The sequence below is a fragment of the Lactuca serriola genome, chromosome 5 (assembly GCF_051521515.1).
Source record: "Lactuca serriola cultivar US96UC23 chromosome 5, Lser_US96UC23_V15, whole genome shotgun sequence".
NCBI lineage: Eukaryota > Viridiplantae > Streptophyta > Magnoliopsida > Asterales > Asteraceae > Lactuca > Lactuca serriola.
The window spans coordinates 240,253,044-240,257,879 of NC_136412.1; positions in this window are offsets into that span (position 1 = coordinate 240,253,044).

Consider the following 4,836-nt stretch of genomic DNA (forward strand, 5'->3'; position numbering starts at 1 on the left):
TGGAAAGGATGAGGAAGCTGTGTTGCAGAAGAGGCTGGATGAGTTAAGAAAGAAGAAGTCTACCGCTAACCCTTCTATTAATGCTCTTATTGTGCAGGGTTCGGTTGCTGATGACGAGTTTGGTAGCACTGAAGTTTGGTCTACCGATTCAGAAGACGATGAAGTAAGGAAGCCTACCTATGGAAAGGCTTACGTGGCAAAGAAGGAGAGCAGTGGAGGAAAATGCTTCATGGTGTCTGAAGTATCTCAAATGAGGGGATACAACACCGATGGTGGAAGCGATGGACCGAAGGTGTAGGAGGACATGTGCTTTACGGCCAAACCCCTCAGCCAGCAGTTCAATGAGCTCGACGAACTGATAAAGAAGGTACAATCGGTTTTTATTTCATCTAAAGTACCACCATCCTCATATGAGAAAGAACTAAAAAACGTTAATACAAGAATTTCTCATCTAGATAGTAGCTTAACTCAAACTCGAGTCACCAATTCTAACGTAACTGGTCAATTAAGCAGGGTGGCGTCGAAGAGTGAGGAGCGGAGAATGTGGATTGAGTTGAAGGAGTCTGAATTAGTTAAAGTCAAAGACGAAAACATTTATTTGCAAAGAGATAATTTAAAATTGTTAAAACAGCGGAATGTTTTTTGTTTAATTGCAAAACGTCTATATTCTAATATTAATCAGCTTCACCTAGACTGTGAAATAGGCCAAAAGATCCATCGCATGATTTTGCCCTTTCTTGAGTTTAAGGAGGATGAAATCGATGCCGAAGCCTACAATTGTGAGAGTGTGATATCGTCTGATGATGTCAATCCAACCTACATGTATGGACTGGACAAAATTGAGTCCTTCATAAAATCCAAGGACCACAAGGACATGCTCAAAAATCTTTTGGATGAAAATGATAGACTTAAACTGAGAACCGAAACCATACAAAAGTTTGACTCTTTAAACGCCAACGTAAGCTCAGAAAATAAAATTAATGTTGAAAATGCATCTGAGCTTAGCGAGGACGACAACATGAGTGAAATTTCTGTAGAGGACACGGTTGACTGCTCAGAATTTGTTAAAAGCGAACCTAAAAACCACAAAAATCTTATTTCTGAAAATTCTGTGGAGTTCGCTCGATTGTCCCAACAAAAGTCCCCGAAATTAGCAGAAAAAGCAGTTGTGTATCAAAAGGTCAGGACCACTCCGAATCAAGTATACAAGGTAACAGGAGTAACCGAACATCATACTGCTGAACTCACAGCTATTGTGAACGAAGACAATGCTGATGGCTGTGATGAGTACTTCTGGGAAGCTCCAATAGATAATGTAAACGAAACTGTTGGCTTATCTGAAAGAACCTCCTGGATGAGTAAAGGAAGATACATACCTGAACCCTTGAATAAGCCAGATAATTTCAATGAGCCAAGCACCAGTGGTACGAAAGATATTCCTCAGGAGGATGAAAGTTTGGCAAAAGAAGACGCTCCCTCTACTCCCTCGGCTCAAAGTAAAATTCCTTCAGTTCAAAAGGAACCAGCCAAGGAGAAACCGAAAACGAAAGCTAATGTTCATCATCAACCAAAGCAGATGAGGAATAAGAAGAGAGAAAGAAACCAAAGATACAGGAAGAATCTCTCTGAAAGGAGACAATTCTGGCAATCCCAGAATGCATACTTCTCACATCAAGATAAGAATCTGAAGTATGAAAACAATCCTGTTGGAAAGCCTGAGAGTCATAATAACCGAAAGCTAAGGTTCGGTTCACAAGAAAACACCAACCGAAAGCAAACGTTCGGTTCTGAGAAAGACTTCAACCGAAAGCCAAGGTTCGGTTCACAAGACGATTTCAACCGAAAGCAAAGGTTCGGTTCTGAAGTTAAAAGAGATCAAAACTCTAAGGTCTGTCCTTCAAATGATCAAAAGCAAAAGGATCACCTAGAGTCTGCAGCCAAGAACTTCTCTCCATCTAAATCCACTTCTTCCACTACTTCCAATTCTTCTACTGAACCAACTTCTTCTACTTCTTCTACTTCCACCAATTCATCTCCATCTTGCTCTAAAGCTAATTCTGTTCGTTCTCAAAAATCTAATCCATCAGCTGAACAAAAGGGTAAACAGAAGGTCAATGAATCTAAACCAGAGTCCAAAACGAACACATCCAGTTCTAATAAGATAAAAGTATTTACCATTAAAAGGAAAGATGAAACAATTCTCATAAAAAGAACATATCTAGTTGACATCTCTCTTACTGTTCCTGTTCCCATGAAAAACTCACGTGGACCCAAGAAACTTTGGGTTCCTAAATCTGCTTAATTTTTGCAGGTTATAAGTGACGAGCAGTTCGACGAAGAATGGTACATCGATAGTGGTTGCTCACGTCACATGACAGGAAGGAAAGAGGAGCTCAGGGAATATAGATCTCTTGCAAATGGTGGCAACGTCAAGTTTGGAAATAATTCTTTCGGCACCATAAAGGGATACGGGATGATAACAAATGGTGACTTTACTATAAGGAAGGTAGCTTACGTGGAAGGACTCCAACACAACCTCATCAGTGTATCTCAGCTTGTTGGAGGTACAGGTCTAAAAGTCTCATTCAATGATGAAGGTTCTGGAATTATTGAGAAAAAGACAAAATAGGTGATTCTCAAGTCAGAGCGAAAGGGTGAAATGTTTCCTCTGAACCTTAAACCGATCAAAGGAAACCCAGCTATATGCTTGTTATCAAAAGCTCAATCCGACGAAAGCTGGTTGTGGCACCGAAGACTCTCTCATCTCAACTTTAAAGATATCAACCGACTTGTCACTGGAGGTCATGTTAGGGGTCTTCCATTGCTCAAGTTTGACAGAGATCATCTGTGTGCTGCATGCGAAATGGGGAAGCAGAGTCTTCAAAGTCACCCATCTATAATCAACACAAAAGTTGTTGAACCACTCGAATTACTTCATATCAATTTGTGTGGTCCTTCATCTATCGAAAGCATCGGTGGTAGCAAGTACATTCTTTCATTGTTGATGACTTTTCAAGATTTACATGGGTGTTCTTTCTAAAGCTCAAATCAGAAGCGACTCATAAGCTGAAACTGTTCATCAAGCAGATTGAAGTACAGCTCAAGAAAGTTGTTCGCAATATCAGGAGCGACAATGGTCTTGAATTCAAGAACAGGGAGTTTGAAGAGTTTCTTGCAGAAAAGGGAATTAGTCACAACTTCTCAGCCCCTTACACACCACAGCAGAACGGAATTGTTCTAAGACGAAACCAATCTCTGTGTGAAGCTGCCCGAACTATGCTAAGTTTCGCTTCCTTACCTCTTTATTTTTGGGCTGATGCTATTTCTGCTGCTTGTTTTACACAGAACAGGTCTTATCTCAACAAACGATTCACGCTCACACCATACGAGATTCTCAATAACAGAAAGCCTAATGTGAAATTTTTCCACGTGTTCGGCTCAAGGTGTTTCATCTTTAATTCTAAAGAACACCGCAACAAGTTCGACGTCAAAGCCGACGAGGGAATTTTTCTGGGATACTTGCTCACATCCAAGGCATACAGAGTCCTAAACAAGCGTTCGAGAAAAATTGAAGAGACATACTACGTGACCTTTGACGATGGCTTTGTCAAAAAGCTACAAGCGAAAGAAGACATCGCTAGGGAAATCTTTCCTCAAACTGGGCAAGTCACAGTTTCGATCGCTAACTTATATGATAAATTTCTGGAAATCTTTGACGAACCAGAGAAAGCTTCGCTCTCAGAAGCAGGTGCAGCAGACAACAAGGTTGATCACATGAAGCGGATTGTCGAAGATGCTGCAAGGAGAATGCATGAAGGAGAATCGACTACTGATGACTCTCCATCCAACAATGCTTCAGTCGAGGGGGAGCCAAGCTCAAATGTTGAGGGGGAGCCAAGCTCACAAGTCCAGGGGGAGCCAAGTTCTACAACTTCAACCGAAGGCCCTTCACCAACCAAAGGTGTCTCCCCAACTGAAGGTGTTTCAATGCCTAAAAGTCCAGCACCAAAAGAGACCCCTGAAACTCAAGTCACTCAAAACTCATCAATTGAGGGGGAGCATGATGACATGTCGCATGATTTCGATAGCCAATCTGAACCAGAAGAAATGATCAATGCTGAACTAGATCCAACCATTGATCCGAATTTCCCTCCGCTTACCAAATGGACCAGAGATCATCCTATCTCTCAAGTAGTTGGTGATGTATCTGAAAAGGTTCTGACCCGATCCCAACTGAAGGCAAAACATACATCCTTATTTTCAAAGGTTGAGTTTTGTATGTTTAACTCTTTTGTATCAAAAGTTAAACCGAAGACAGTTAACACTACCCTCGATCACTCTGATTGGGTTCAAGCAATGCAAGACGAACTGAACGAATTTGAAAGGAACAAGGTCTGGCGCCTCATTCCAACTCCACCAGATGCCTCGGTTGTTGGTCTCAAATGGGTCTTCAGGAACAAAATGGACAAGGAAGGTAATGTAATAAGGAACAAGGCTTGTCTGGTTGTAAAGGGATACTGTCAGGAGGAAGGAATAGATTATGAAGAGACTTTCGCTCCAGTAGCTAGGCTAGAATCTGTTAGAATATTTTTGGCTTATGCTGCTCACAAAAACTTTGAAGTTTTCCAAATGGACGTCAAGTGTGCATTTCTCAATGGAGAACTCGAAGAAACTGTGTATGTGGAGCAACCTCCTAGGTTCGTGAACGAAAAGTATCCAAACCATTGCTATATTCTGGATAAAGCTGTGTACGGACTCAAACAAGCTCCGAGGGCCTGGTATGAAACGCTAACTAATTTTTAAAGATGTCTAAATTCAAACAAGGTTCGGTTGACC